Source organism: Diplotaxodon limnothrissa, linkage group LG10, assembly GCF_057381915.1.
Source record: "Diplotaxodon limnothrissa isolate DT_005_m linkage group LG10, D_limnothrissa_male_GT1.1, whole genome shotgun sequence".
In the NCBI taxonomy this organism is placed as follows: domain Eukaryota; kingdom Metazoa; phylum Chordata; class Actinopteri; order Cichliformes; family Cichlidae; genus Diplotaxodon; species Diplotaxodon limnothrissa.
The window spans coordinates 2,775,644-2,792,676 of record NC_140605.1 but is presented as its reverse complement, the minus strand read 5'-3'; positions in this window follow the sequence as shown (position 1 = coordinate 2,792,676).

Genomic DNA, 17,033 nt, shown 5'->3' with positions numbered 1-17,033 from the left:
CCACATTATTAATATAGAAAGTATGTATATAAAAGACTTTCCTGCAAATGGAAATATGTCCTCTATGTCCTGACAAAGTAAAAGTAAAATTAGATGATTAATGTTGCGTCTTGTCTCAGTCTTTGATTTGCTCCTTTTAGATTTCTCTTTAGTTACATTGGTTACTTTTACAATCATTTAACAGGAGAAGAATTCAATAATACTGACTCAATTGTAGCCTCAGATACTGTTTTCACAGTATTATTAGTAATAATTCTGTGAAAACTAATAAATATATATTATATTATAGTATAGTATATTGTTGCTCTTTATTGTTAGCTCCAAAACGAATGTTTTTGTAGCGTTTGTGTGTCATCATTGTGTCTGTAAACATGACAGCTCGAAAGGTTTTGAATAAAAACCTTGTAGGTCTGTCGAGTGGGGCGATGTTAACAAACCACTGAAGTCCTTAAATCAAGTCTTTAAGGTCAACTTGATGGGCAAAAAAACCAACTTTAAGTTGTAAATTATGATTTTAGCGTTGTGTGTACTGTCAACATGTAGAAACGACCATATAAGGATTAAAAATATTTCGTTACATCAATAGATTGATGTGAAGATCAAAGTGATAAAAAGGATACATAAAGCTATTTAAAATGACAACAGGTAACAGGAATGTGGTGCCACGAGTATAAATGATGACTTTGTTATATACATGACAGTAACAGGTTGTAGCCATTTACAATATTCCTGAATGAGTATGATTTTTTTTAAATGCAATAAACTTGCAAAAATATTTTTTACTTGATATTTTTTACACACATTTGAACAAATCTGACTAAACAATGACATGAGTGCTATGCATGTACTATATCCATATAAAAAAAATGAAGACATTTAGCTCAAATTAAAAAAGCCTGTTGTTTTTGCTGCACTGCTGTCTTCTTAAAGTAAGTTTTAAATAATCCAGAACCCAGTACGACTGCTTTAAAACTGCCCAGAGCTGCTTTGGTGGCGGTTTAGTAAAGTGCTTCTTGTTTTCACTGCATTGCTTACATTTCAAATACAAACACCCTTTTGTTTATTTTACACAGACAAATAACAGTATTTTATTTCAGTCGTACTGGAAATAGTACAATTTCCATAACATTTTGATACTATAATTATAGCGTATGCCAGAATAGTTATTGGATGATGTTTTTCGCTTGCTTGTTTCTTCAACAAAAGGTACGATAATTCATTTTTATCATAATGTTACTGCGACACAACTACTGCATAGTTGTTGCTGGGACGTTAGAGCTGACAATAAACATATGGAACTATAAAACATTTATTGTTGAGCCAATGGAAATTCTCCCAGGTTTTCTCCTGTTTCTTCCATATGATGTTGCAAATGTGCCAAATCGCTTTTCTTTTTACATTTTCTCTCATCCGGCTGCAGTGGGACAAGGTGCAACAAAGTATCCCCTGATGACCTGATGTATGCACTCAGACACTTAAAGGAACTTTATGCTGTTTAAGCTACTACACCGAACCAGAGATGTGGACGTGGCACAGGAGTATTCCAGTAACGCCTGAGTTCCAGCTTTTCACAGTCCCTGATTACAGGGACACAGTATAATACCATTAACTGCACTTGCGCTGGTACAAATACAAAATTCTGCCATGAAAAGGTTTATTGAAAAGCATTAAACGGGCTCATTTTGACTGAAAGGAACTGACAGAGTAATAAAAATGTGTTTGTGACATTAAGCCAAAGGATTTCTGTGGTGGATGAACTAAAGTGAAGGCAATGAGAGAGTAACGAGTATTGTTTCACTATATACTCAAACTTTTGCAGCCATGAAACACACACATCCAGTTTTATTGTCTGCAAATCCACCTTGTGATTTATTGTTATTAGAGCCAAGCTGTGCATAATGCGTTTCCTCCTCTCTAGTTTAGCAAAAATAAATGGCCTCTGGCAAGTTAAGTGACATTTTTATGGAATACAAACAGTTTCCAAGATTTTTTTTATGCATTCATTAAAATAAAACTAAATTTTTAGAGGGAGAAAACAAACAAAATGAATCCAGTCCTAATGTGACAAATGATGAGAGAAGGATGCCAACCGTGGGCCGACACAAGAGGCCGAGCACAACACAACACAACAACCTTTGGGAATTATGTTAGTCTCGCCCACCGGTCACACTGGCTCTTTCCGGAAAAAAAGAAAAAGGAAATTTCAAGCTTGTAAAGGCTTAAAAGGCTGCATGTGCTGGCTATCATTCAGTTCATGGTGCTGGTACTGTTCTTGGGCGCTTTGGCCTTTCTTTCATACATAAACGGGCTCAAACAGAACTTTAGAAAAACTCCTTTCAGGGTGAAAATCTTCACCCTGGAAAGATTTTCTGGATTTACAGTGGTGGTAAAAAGAAAGCACACGCAATTTAAATTCTAAGGTTTTATGCATCGGGACACAATAAAAATAATTGGGTCCTTAGCGTGTCTTAAAATGAGCTAAATGCAACCTTAATCTGCTAGTCAAATGCACTTGATTAACTGATCATCAGCAAGTGCCGGACGTTTGCTGGTCTGCAGCAAGGTTGTTGTGTTGTGTTGGAGGGAAGATGTCAGCAATGATCTTAGAGAAGGTTATAAAGCTGTTTCTGTAAGAGGTGGCAGACACCACAAACAGACTTGGGGACATGCACAGAGCTGCGCACAGCTGCAGATACTGTGCTAATGCAGTTTTCTTATTATACTATGTTCTAGTTCAGCTCAACTGGCTCACTTCACGAGCCCAGCGACGTGATCTAGAGAATCCAGTTAAAACCTGAAAAAAAATACTCTGACCTTAGCAAACCTTCAGGAGTTTGCAGATGTGGAAAAAACACAACGTGCCAATGAGAAAGTGTTTACCATTTTAACATAACACATGACTGTGAAAGGTCCTTTTGACGCTACATTTGGAGAATGAGCGCTTGGATGTATCACGGGCTCTGTTGACAAAGCTGCAAAACTTTTATCCAAACTTCAGTCGCAGCTTTTAGGATCGCCTTATTCGTTCCCGAATCTTACGAATTACTTCGATGACAACATGCATGACAGCAAACAGTCATTTCAGCATAACAATCATTTTAATAATAATTACTTAAACCCTGCTGGTGTGAAGTGATCTTTTTCCTCTTATTTGCTCCTAATAAACAGACATTTACTGTGTTTGTTCCTGTAACATGCTGAAATTGTTAACAAGGGTGTTAAGCGTTCAGCCCTGTTACTAGAGTTTCACCACCAGTAGGTTTTACTATTCCCCACTGAATTCTCAGAGTTTTCACTCCAAGGTGAAGTACTGGGAGTTCCCCCAGAATGACTTAAAAATGTTGAACTGTGTTTCCGCACAGAGCTTTGGCAAGTTTGAGAGGAGGAACAGAGACAGTTTGTCAGAAATGAACTTGACAGGCTGATGAACGGTTTAGCTGAAAATGTGACCACCAGATACATATCTTACATGAGCTCTCAGCTTTAGGAAGCGATGGTGGTGAGATAATAATGTCCCTGAACGTGGAATTATTATTACAGAAGACTGTGTGCAAGTAGGTTTAGACGGGGCGGATGAGAAGAGGATTTCAGAGGCTTTGTTCTGGTTAAATCAGTCACTGTTTCCAGGCGTGCTGAGGCTTTGAGTGCCGCCAACAGGAGAGATGGTCCCACCTGCTGGGTGGATATTCCCTCAATGGAAATGTCACCTCCTCAACACTCGAGTGGCTCTCTCACAGTTTTCATTTCTCTCACTCCGTCTTTTTCACTTCTTCTTGCCTCTTTTGTGTAGCCAGTCCTACCAGGGGGGCAATGAACATCAGATGTGCATAAATGCCGCTAGGTCCTAAAGACCGGGCGCACCTGTGATGTTCAAGATGAGACAATTACCCACATGACGAGGTGATTAGTGAGGAGAACATTGAGCCAATTTAACAACCTTGAAGATTTCCTTATAAAAAGCCGGATTTTAGTGATTATCAGTGGCAGCAGCCATGTGTGTCCCATTATCGGATGTGTTTGCACAGCTAAGATGTGGCTTTGCTCTCGGTTTTGATGTTCCCATGCACACTTGGGTTGGGACAAACCCAAAATGCTGGATGTTCAGTTACCTAACAAGATACTTCATCCAGTAATATTAAAACTACAAAATTTAAAAAAACTGAATTGTATTTTCAAGAAACAAAATGACATCATAACAATGTGATTGGTCAGCTGCAGTGTTGATCCTGACCAAACATTATTACCAACACGAGGATTTCAGACTGTGTTTCATAAAAATGATTAAAATTCATCTACACGTGTTCTAACGTGCTTTTGACTGCATGAGCAAAGCAGCCACAGCTTTACCCCTGTGGTTTGTGTCAAGGTTATCATGGTGAACTAGAAATAAACTAGAGCTCTATGAAGCAGTAATGTGGATTGTATGTACGGCAATTTTGTCTCATTTGTCAGTGTAGCCAGGCTGTTATGCATACAGTTAAGAGGACACGAGCTCATACAGTCGTGATAGTAGTAACATCATTTCATCATTTTCAATTCAATTCAATTTTATTTATACAGCATCAAATCACGGTCGCCTCAAGGTGCTTGATATTGTAAGGTCGACCCTATTATAGCACATAAAGAGAAAAGCCCAACAATCATATGACCTCCTATGAGCAGCACTTTGGCGACAATGGGAAGGAAAAACTCCCTTTTATCAGGAAGAAACCTCCGGCAGAACCAGGCTCAGGGAGGGGCGGGGCCATCTGCTGTGATTGGTTGGGGTGAGAGAAGGAAGACAGGATAAAGACATGCTGTGGAAGAGACACAGAGGTTAATAACAGATATGATTCAATGCAGAGAGGTCTGTTAATACATAGTGAGTGAGAAAGGTGACTGGAAAGGAAAAACTCAGTGCATCATGGGAATCCCCCGGCAGCCTACGTCTATTGCAGCATAACTAAGGGAGGATTCAGGGTCACCTGGTCCAGCCCTAACTATATGCTTTAGCAAAAAGGAAAGTTTGAAGCCTAATCTTGAAAGTAGAGATAGTGTCTGTCTCCTGAATCCAAACTGGAAGCTGGTTCCACAGAAGAGGGGCCTGAAAACTGAAGGCTCTGCCTCCCATTCTACTTTTAAATACTCTAGGAACAACAAGTAGGCCTGCAGAGCGAGAGCGAAGTGCTCTAATAGGGTGATATGGTACTACAAGGTCATTAAGATAAGATGGGGCCTGATTATTTAAGACCTTGTATGCAGAGATGGGCAGTAACGCGTAATCTGATTACTTTTTTCAAGTAACTAGTAAAGTAAGGGATTACTATTGCAAAAACGGTAATTAGATTACCGTTACTTTCCCGTAGGAACGCTTCGTTACTGCGTTACTAAAACAGTGATTTTTTGCGAGAATGTCTCACGACAGTGACATAAGCGAGTGCGCCGTTGGTGACAACAGCTGTGTGCAGATCAACAGTGGATCACATATCGATTGTGGGAGAGAGTATGAGCGTGCAGCGTTTAAAGCGTGGAAGTACTGACCTTACTTTGAGTTTGATTCCATAAAAAGTGACAAAAACATTAGCGTCCGCTGTGCGTGGGAAGAAAACTTCTTTTTACAGTGAAAAAACCCCTAAACTTCCGAGCAAGTACCGAGTAGCTACGACGTAATGGGAAATTCAGAGAGAAACTCGCGGATTCTTCCACTGACCGCGGCACACCTGCACCAGGGTAAACCTCCGCCTACCCCACTCCTGCTTTACAGGTGAAAATAGAGCAACAGGACCGCTGAATCTTTGACTTTATTTATTTTCTGCTGTGTTTTACTTGCATCTATTTGAAAGACTGAGTGTAAACACAAAAAATATTTTATTTTATGAGCTGGAATGTGCAGAAAACAGGTTTAAATATTAAACAAATTTATTCAAGTCAGAGAATGTTGCATATAATTAAATTTTTGTTTGATGCATAAAGTTAAAAGATTAACTCATTCACTGCCAGCCATTGGCAGTGAATGAGTTAAACCCATTGACTCATTCACTGCCATTGACGGCTATAGACGTCAATGGCAGTGAATGAGTTAAAACTAATAAAACAAGTTTTAAAAAGAGACTTTTCCATTTGATTACATTTTGTATGATGGATTATGCAGAAAAAGTAGAATTGGGCTGAAAGATCTATCGCTTTATCACCTCTTCAGGTTGTAAATCGTGTTTTTAAAAAGTAACTAAGTAACTAAGTAATTAATTACTTTTGAAAATAAGTAATCAGTAAAGTAACGGGATTACTTTTTGGGGGAAGTAATCAGTAATTAGTTACTGATTACTTTTTTCAAGTAACTTGACCAACACTGCTTGTATGTGAGGAGCAGGATTTTGAATTCTGGATTTAACAGGAAGCCAAAACAGGAGAAATCTGCTCTCTTTCTAGTCCCTGTCAGGACGCTTGCTGCAGCATTTTTACCGGTCCAGATCAGTTTTGTTGTTGCAACAAACAATATAACCACTGAATTTTGCAAATCAGTTTTTTAACAACAATGGCTCAGTTTGTGAGAGAGGACACCCTGACATCAGTGATTTTTTTGTATCTTCTGGAATTTTGGGTGAAAAGGTCAAGAGCAGCTTCAGGGTGAGAAACTAAATTGTGCTGGTGTGACAATGAGCAGTTCAAAGAGCTGTACTTCAGTTTCGAAGACGCACCTGCTTGCTAAGTGCAGCACCGTGGCGCTGAGGCCTGCTGAGGAATAAAGTGCTGAAGAATAATGCCGGTGATCAAGCTACACATCAGAGGCAGCGACGTTTTTGTCCTTTTAAAGCTGGTTACTAAGTTAAAGCTCATGTGCTTTTTATTCATATTGTGTGTAGTAACAGAAGTGGGTACGTGTGTTTTTTATTTGATTTCTGGTTTGTTTTGCTGCTTGCTGGCCATTAAAAATGAAATGAATGTAGGTTGCAGGAGCCTCTCCAGACACACTGGAAACTGAATTAAATACAGTGATTTTTCTGTTACCTTTAAAGCCAACATGGTAATGATACAAGTTCGCACAACATGTGTTTTCAATACTTGAAAGGTAGCATGGCTTTGCAGTGCCCTGAAAGGACACGCGTGGTAAAACTGACACTATGACTTGCGTGTGACTTGTTTAATGGTTGTTTTGGGGATAAAATCCGTAAAGCTGATTAACAGTTGTGTAGGACTTGACTTTCAGTCCATGCCAAAATGACATAAAAAAAATGTACACGACTCAGGTCTGTTGCCCATCAGTAACATATTCCAGGAGCAGTATACTCCCTGGAGCTGTAACTTTTGGCTAGTGACCTTTTAAACGACACCCTAAACCTGTCAGATTTTGCAGGGTGCAGGCGTATTTTCTTTTATTTGAATACTTGTGAGAAAATTCAGTATTTCACAGTTAGCACATATAGTTATGCCAGAAGCTCTGCGGGGCTTTGCTGAGGCGCAGCAGCGCTCTGAGCTAAATGTTATATAGGTGATGTTTAGGAGTTATAACGTTTACCAGTTCTATCTCTGTTAGAGATAAATATAAAGCAGTGCTTGTGTTGTAGTAAAACCTGCGTGACTCTAATGTGATGTCAGTTTGTTAATTTGTAAAGTAAAGAAAAAGTAAACTAAACAAAGGATAGTGTTTCGAAACGAGTTTTGCGTGCTCCCTGTGTCGTCTCCTCAGACTTGGTTCAGCTGTGTCTCCCTTCTGTTACGTATTTCCTCGTTACCCTCTGTGTGTCTCTCCCTGCGTTTTCTTTTCGTTTTTTGTTCAGCATCCACCTTCATCTCCGTCGTCTGCGTTTGGGTCCACACTTACTTCATTCCACGCCGTCTTCCTCCGCAGACCTGACCCCGCCCCTCCCTGAGCCTGGTTCTGCCAGGAGTTTCTTCCTGTTATAAGAGGTTTTTCTATCCCACTGTCACCAAGTGCACACAGTCTGATTGTTCAGGTTTTTATGTCTTTTATATGTACAGTGGTGTCTTTAACTTATATATATATATATACACTTACATGCTACTATGTGAATGGGTATGGTGGAATCATGGACCAGTTGAAAGTCTGGACACAACTTCTCATTGTAGATACATGCTGAAGACATTAAATATATCAAGCAAGATATATGGAATTATGCTGGAAAGAAAAAAATGGTAACTCTTAAAATGTCTCACATTTCAGATTCCTCAAAGTAGCCCTTTGCTTTGACAGTGCTGCAAATCCTCGGCCTTCTCTCAGTGAGCTTCATGACGTGTGCCTGTCAGGGTTTATTTGTGGAATTTCTTGTCTTCTTAATGGAGTTGCAACCATCAGTTGTGTTGTGCAGAAGTCAGGTTGGTACACAGCTGACAGCCCTATTTGTGTGTCCCCAAGTGCAGTCGCAAAAACCATCAAGTGCTGCAATGAAAGTGGAAAAGAAAAGGAAGACCAAGAGTCGCCTCTGCTGCTGAGGATAAATTCATCCGAGTCAGCAGGAGTGGGCTTTGCTGGTGATATTGTTGGGGATTTATTCAAAATTGAAGTCAACCTGAGCCAGCATGGCTACCACAGCATCCTGTAGCCAGATGCGTCCCATCATTTATTCTTCAACAGGACAATGACCCCAAACACACCTGCAGGCTGTGTCAGGGCTATTTGACCAAGAAGCAGAGTGATGGAGTGCTGCACCTGATGGCCTGGCCTCCACAGTCACACCTGACCTAAACCCAGTGGAGATGGATTGGGATGGAGCGCAAAGTGAAGGCAAAAGTGCTCAGCATCTCTGGGAACTCCTTCACGGATGTTGGAAAACAATTTCAGGTGACGAAGCTCATCGAGAGAATGCCAAAGTGATCTTAGTAAATAGTCATGAAAATAAAGAAAAGAAGGCGTGTCCAAACTTTTCACTGGCAGTGTATTAAAAATAAATATCTCCACAGCGACGTCTTTCCCAGGCTTCAACATTTTAGTTTAGTTCAGCACTACATTAGCAGGTAAAGAAAACTGCTTGGTTAGTGAGCTGCTGCCATAAACTGCATATATCCAATGAATATGAATGCATATCTATTAATTAGTGCTAAGCAACAGGCTAATGAAACCACCGAGGTTCACTTAGTAACACAGACACAGGGAGCATCGTGGAGTATATTTAGTCGCAAGGTTAGAATCATGAACGAATGCACGGCTGTACCTTAAAGGCATGCAGAGAAAGGGAATCCCTCTCCTGTCAGAGAGGAGCAAACATGATGTTATCCTGCAAGAACACCTATTTCTGAACAGGTACATCATACACAGCACAATGCCTCAAAAGCCGAAATGATCACCCGGCTAAAATCTAATCTTCCCCTCCGTGCTGTGATATGTTTTTACCTATTGTATCCTGTTGTTAGCTGTAGGGGGACTGTTACTGAGGCTCATTGTGTCTTCCTCTGCATGTCAGGTGTCAGTTACGTCATTCAAAAGATGTGAAGGTAATTGTAGGGAACCACAATGTCAACAAGAATGAATTTACAATGAAATGCACATATGAGCACGATGACATCAGTTCTCAGCGATTGGCTTTCACTTCACAAGTCCACAGTAAATCTGTCATGCTCATTGTGATATTATTTTTTTACTCAGAATTATGCACTCACAGCACCCCGAATCCCAAAGTTGATATTGCTGCAGTGAAATCAGCTGGACACTACTGCGTTTCATTAAGGCGTTCAACTGGACCATGTGGGGAGAATAAGTCAGCCCCATAAAAGTCAGGCTTTGGTGAATGGCTGGGAAAGATTTGGGCTTGCGTTTTAAAAGGAAAACACTGTGAGTGATAGAGGGGAGTGAAGCTTTACTGCTGTAAAAACTGGAGCGATGACTGGGATTTCATCCAGCCAGTTTTGTTTCTTAGATGGCTTAAACAGCTGAAGCGGGCTAGAACCAGTTTGACCAGCCGGGTCCAGACCCAGGACAGGCCGAGATGAGCAAATCCACTCGGTACTGGCCTTAGCTCTCAGCCAGGACACCGGAACCGCTGCATTTCCCTGCTGTCTTGTAACGCAGTCCCCTAATAGCTATATTGTGACTCTCGGCCAGCTAAAGAGTTACAGTCGCTGTATGAGGTCTCAGCTCACTAACCAATGAAATGTCTTTGTGCAAATGTTAACCTCAGAGTTAAAGACTTTGGATGCAGGCTCTTCAGTAATACAGCCAACACTGAATACTGTACATAGTCTGCATAGCAGTATACCCCTTGTGCACATATCACACAGCTCCACTGCATCTCCAGGCTACTTACCAGAGACTGAAACACAAAGAGATGCTTCAGTATTTACAGGGTGTGAAGAGGAGACTGTGTATCCATTTACAATGAGACAGTTTCTGTTGTCAAAGAACAGAATTCAGATCAAACTGATGTTATTGTACTCTGCCATGAAAATCTTAGAAATATGGTATCTAACCAGATTCTTACTCTTATCTTGGCCTCCAGTAACTCTGTGAGGAACCGTGGAGTCATGAATCCTCCCTTAGTTATGCTGCAAAAGGTGTAGGCTGCTGGGGGATTCCCATGATGCACTGGGTGTTTCTTCTTCACTCCCTATGTATTAACAGACCTCTCTGCACTGAATCATATCTGTTATTAACCTCTGTCTCTCTTCCACAGCATGTCTTTATCCTGTCTTCCTTCTCTCACCCCAACCAATCACAGCAGATGGCCCCGCCCCTCCCTGAGCCTGGTTCTGCTGGAGGTTTCTTCCTGTTAAAAGGGAGTTTTTCCTTCCCACTGTCGCCAAAGTGCGTGCTCATAGGGGGTCATATGATTGTTGGGTTTTTCTCTGTATGTGCTATAATAGGGTCGACCTTACAATATAAAGCCCCTTGAGGCGACTGTTGTTGTGATTTTGAGCTGTATAAATAAACTGAATTGAATGTTTTGCTGTGTCGTGTTTGACTTCTTAGTTTTTCACAAAACTATTGTTTGATTGTTTGTTCCAGGTGAGCTGCATCTTATTTTCTCTTTCTTTTCTTTTTTGTTTTAATTTCTGTCGCATGCAGGCTGCTAAAAATTAAGAGACATGCATCAACAACAATTAACTGCAGTCATAGCAGATGGCTGACCCTCCGGTTCAGGGAGGGTCCTCTTGTTATTTTACTTTATTTTTATGTTATGTTAAGCACTTTCTCAGCACTTGCTGTTTTTAAAGCACTTTATACATAAAGTTGGTTTGGCTCGAGTGTTAAAAGAGTTTTTCCCCACTGTCACAAAGTGCTCATCACTAGGAGGTTGTCTGATTTTGGGAGTTTTTTCTGTATTATTGTAGTGCCTTTGGTTCACAATATAAAGCACCTTGAGGCAACTGCTGTTGTTATTTAGTTTAACTTTTTTAATCACCTGTTTTCCAACGTGGACCTCAGTAAAGCTAAGCCTGACACCCCTGTTCAACCAAAATTTCAGACTCTAAAGCTTTTGGATGTGAAAATGCTAAAATAACATCGTAAAAATGTGAGTAAAAGTATGTTGACGTTGTTTTAAGCAAAGTTCACCAAACCATCAGGTGACAGAAGGATGTTTTATATTGTTATAAAGGCCGTAGGAAAGCAGTTACCTTGGTGCTGTGAGGCTGGTTTGTGTTGGTCACCTGAATCAACACCCGTCACATAACAAGGTTTGCTAACACTCGCTAACATTAATCATCCACAGCTAGGCCGAGCACAGCTGAGTGTATGAAGCTAAAAAAAGGTGTGATTTATGACTTATGAACGATGGTTTCATTTTGAACTATTCCTTGTAGATTTAACTTCTCTTCAGAGGAATCGCTGCTTAAAAATAAACAATTTAACTGAGAAATGTAAACTTTTAGCTTCTCAGGAGAGGATTGATCCACATAATGTGCGACCTTTTCCACAGCTTTCCATAAACGAATATAGAAAAATCTCATCATGTCTGAGGTGTAGTGTGTCAGGATTAATGACACTGAGCCTACTGTGTGATGGGAAACAGGTCATGACAATGATACAGAGTATCAGTGAGACCTAGGACTGACAAAGGGAGGGTGAATGACTTTGACCTGGGACTGTGTGTCGGACGATATGGCTGCTGTATAAATGAGCTGCTGATTTATTGCAGCTATTCTCCTTCCTGTGCGCTCTGTTTATCCTGCTCATGATATTTGCTAAGATGGATTCTTCTCAGTCACAGCATGGCCATGAGGATTTGACAGACAGGACAATTTAACCAGACTGTTTAAATCGATGATCTGAGTTAATGAGGACACTGCTGTGGACGGACACACACACACACACACACACACACACACACACACACACACACACACACACACACACACACACACACACGGGTGTAAAGCCCAGAGACAGGGGCTTAGACAACCAGCAGTGCTGGTTTGGCTGATGTGTATTTTGTGAGGTGCCTGTGAAGATGAACAGCACAGCAGACCGTGTAGTTCAGCTGAGCACTCGGCCCAAAAATATCCGGACATCCTTGCGAGCGAGGAACGAGGCCTGCTTACTCTCATGCTCAGCGCCTCGGTTCATTTTTCTCATAAACTTTAAACTACAATAATAACCTGCAAACTCTCAAAACTAAAACCCATGCACCTGTGCACAGGCACGCACACGCACACTGCAGATCTGCCTTCCATAGTGGCACAAATGTCCCGTCTCGGCCTCAATGAAGTGTCATTACCAGAAGTGTTGAGGCCTGCTGACACCTGTGGAGCCAACAGCCTGCATAGGGCCACAAGAAGCTTAAAGGACTGAGAAAAAGGAAACTGGTTTATGTAAAGCTGCAAACAGAGAGGACACGGCAACAACTATGAACAATCCAGCCGGTGATTCTGAAAGAGGAGCAATTTCCATGAGTAATAAGTGAAAATATATTGATCTGCTTCAAAGAACTACGGGAGATGTGAATTAAAGGCACTCAGTTTGCTTCAAAGCCTTTAAGTTGCTGTTTTCCGGCTCTTAATGTGAACAAATTGATACATTACCTGAAGCAGGGACAAAAATGATGTGGTAATACCACCACACAGGCTGCACTTTACTCAGTTAAGTGCATAATGAGGTAAAGGAAAGCAGAAGGGTTTACTTCATTACAAAAGGGCTTACGTCAAGCACTGACTGCATTGCACAACCGTGTGTGTGTGTGTGTGTACACTTAAATGTATTCAAATACACGGCCAATTGGAAAATGACTGACAAACTGTGTTTTGCTGTTAAGGCTGTGGATGCCTGTAGTTTGGCATGGAATGGAAAAAAATCTCTCAATGAGTTGTGCATGTAGGACTGGTCACACAAGATCAGCTCAGGAGCAGACGCTTTCATGCAAAAAGAAGAATCAGAAATAATTTGCAGAAATTTGACCTACAAAAAACATTTTTTGTTCAGAGCAAAGAAAGGGGGGAAAGGCAGAGTACACCCCAGGAATTACTCCTGCTAAAAGTGGCGATACTAGCTACTGATGCCATGGATGTACTTTTGCACAGAAGAACATTACATCTATAGATACAAGTTTGTCGAGTGAATCATTGAAAAATCACATTTTCTTTGTGGTGTCATCATGTATCACCATGCAGACGTAGTTCAAATTTAAAAGGAAAAACAAGTTGAATTCCATTTGAGAATGAGCTGCTCGTCTGAGATGTCTGCAAGAGTAAAACAAGGTTTAAATAATGATCCATGGCCCTGAAAGCAATATATTAATAACTAATTAATAACTAACTAACGAGGAATACAAAGTGCAGCTAAAGAACCAGTCAGAAGCACCAGGTGATAAAATGGCACGCAGCCATATGTGAAATATTTCACGTGGGATGTTTTCTAGACAAGTGCAAAAGATTAAAAGGCCATACCTGCCAGGTTAATGTGCTTTTGCATGTTAAAGGAGGAAGAACTCATTTCCCTGTCATTACATTATGAAGCAGTGTTGTCCTAACCATAAACATATCAACATGCTACATAATGCAATGTATTAAAGAGGCCCAACCTCCACATTATTAGGCTGCTTACGGATAATGAATACTTTTACTGTTGCAGAGCCAAACTGGCCGGTCAGTTCACCATGTCTGCAGCGAAACGTGTAAATAACTGCATGAAGATTCCACAGTAATTTTGGGAAAAGCCCACCTAGGGAGGGATTTGCCTCCCTGCTGGTAAAGATAAGTCAGGTTGACTTGTATTGAAATAAACATTTGATCGTAGCTCCCAGGATTCTTGTCCGACCTCAGGTCTGATGAGTGTGATACGAAAGGACAAATAATAGTCTCTCAAAGTTATAGTAATGATAGTTTCAATGTTGGCAGTCTACGGTGTTGCGAGGCATCCGCACAGGACGTAGCAGTGATGCATCAACACAGATTGGAATATCTATGGAAGCGGGCAGGTGGAGACTTGAGGCTTTTATTATATTAACTCATGCAGTAGAAATGTTTTCTGTTACTCGCCCAGTCTTAATGCATTTCCCACCAAATAATTACACGGAACAAATTTATGGCATTTACTTTTTGGATTTTTGGCATGCTAATGAGCCAGCCCACTTGTTGCTCACAAAGCGCACCAGCACTGAACATACAAACAGTAAAATAATCCTATTTTACCTGAGACACACAGCCAGACGCTGCTCTGGCTCAGCCGCCCCTGAAATGATTTCTCTGCCTCCAACTCTGCTAATAAGAGCTCAAACTGTCCCCCGACATCCTGAAATATGGACAAAAGTGGTTGTGATACAAAAAACCCTTTTTTGCAGTTTTCTTGGTAAATCTCAAGAAGCTTGGTCTGTGTGTACATTACACAACAAAGTCACATCTGGAAAATTTGGGAATTTCTGTTGATTTTTTAGCCATGGAGCTCCGTGTGTGGAGACCTTTAAATTTACTGTCACGCTGAAGCAACTAGCAGTGGGAGTGAAGGAAACCCACTGACCTCTACATGCTGGTATGGTAAATAATTATACTGTCAGCACCTACACGGGTATTTTGGTAAACCGCTTTGGCTGTGCATGTTGGCCTTTTGTCTACATGTGAACTGTGTTTGAGGTCACTGAAAGCAGAGAAAAACACCTCCAGGGGAAAACGTTCAAAAACTCAGTTTCGGTGCTTAGATGTGGACGAGGAAAACCAAGATGGTGTCAGTCAGTTGTTGCCCACTAGTGTCCGGTGTCAGCTGCAAAGGGATTATTACAAATCGCTTCATGGGGATTTTGAATGGATGGACAATCTTTGGAATCTCTTAGCATTCCCATGCTAGCTCAGGGCAGTTGTGCAACTGGAAAGTTGGTGGCTCCAGTTTCCCCAAACACTTCCATTGAAGTGTGAATGCTTCTGTGTGTGAATGAGATGCTTGAGACAGAATTACTGGTGTTTCTACTTTTGATTAGGGCTGAACGATATATCGCATTTGCGATAATATCGCGACATGATCAAGTGCAATTTTCTAACCGCAAAGGCTGCGATTATACTCTGGACATGTCCAAATTCATGGGCTGCATCCTCCTGAGGCCGCATTTGTAGACCGATTACGTCACAGCGACGTGCCGAAGGCTGTCCAAATTACTACCATATCCCAGAATTCATAGCGCGGCCCAGCCAAACTCCAGTTTCCAGCAATGGCGGCCGCTACTAAGTTTTAAAATTACTCATACTAATCTTTCTGGGTCACAAAATAAACTTTTAACATATTTTCAGGCGAGAAAGTAGTTGTGTAAACATCAAATATCTGCTCGGTTTATCAAGATATCCCATATTTGCAAAAGTGCTTCGACGTTTTCAGAGGCGTCTGCTACCCACCAGCTCGACAGCTAGCCGGGAGCTCGAGGGTTACTGATGCGGCCGAGAACGGCACAACTCCCGGCACATCATTTTCAGATCACCGCGGAGTTTCGCTGCTCGGGTTAAACGTAATATATAAGTCACTTAGACAACCTAAAAATGTTATTGTTGGGCTTTTTTCAGTGTTTTGTTTGTTCGTGAGTAAATCGGTTTGGCTGAGATTAAAGTTATTAGATTAGATAAAATAAAACTTTATTAATCCCCCGGGTGGGTTCCTCCTTGGTTTTCACACAGCTGACTAAACGTCAAACAGAAAACTTATTAAACAGAAGTATGAGACAGTCGAGAATTTACACCAGTGTCTGGTTATATTTTAGATAGCAAGAAGCAGACGGCCGAGTTTATTAAACTCCACCGAGACAGCGGTGACGCTAATCAGAACTAGACCGTCCAATTTCACGCCTTTAAATTTTAAAGGCGTGTTTGTGTGTGTGTTTATACAATTGCTATTATGTTTGCACTTTATGTGTAATGTTACTGACTGCAGAGATCAGTAAGATGTGTGTATTTTTTATTTATTAGTTTTATTTATTTAATATTATTTTTTAATTGAATGACTGTCTAGTAGTTCACAGATGTCGAAAAACTGAGTGTGGTAAAGCCACTGATTTTGTTTATGTATATTTCTGCAATCTGCACATTGTACTGACTTTCATTTTAATGTTTACACCAGGGTTCCTTGTCAGCACTTTATGCTCAGATGTTTGTAAGCTAAAAATAAACTATTGTGTATGTTCAAATATACTGTTGTGATTGAAGAAGTTAAATAAAAATGTCAGTCATCAATTCATGCATCACCTCATGTCATCATAACAGAGGTCTGTCTTCCAGGAAAGAACAGTTTAAAATTAATGTAATATAGTATTGGCCATACTATATGATGTATTGCTTGTCTTTGTTTAATAATACAGAAGACAAAGACCTTAAAAAATAATCGCATATCGCATCGCAATCGCAATATTGGGGCAAAAAATCGCAATTAGATTATTTTCCATAATCGTTCAGCCCTACTTTTGATAGGAAACATTCCAAACAAATGCAAACAGACGACTCTTAAATGGGATTAGGGTTGCCAACTCCCTGAAAAATAAATAAGGGACACCTCGTGGCCAGGGCCGGGCAACCCAGTTGTCTTCACCCTTCCCAGTGTGGTAGCTCTTTTTTTGTGTGTGAAATTATTTTTTAACCATTTGACTTGAACTTGATTTAAGCAGATGCATATTCTTTGTGATATGACCATATGGGAA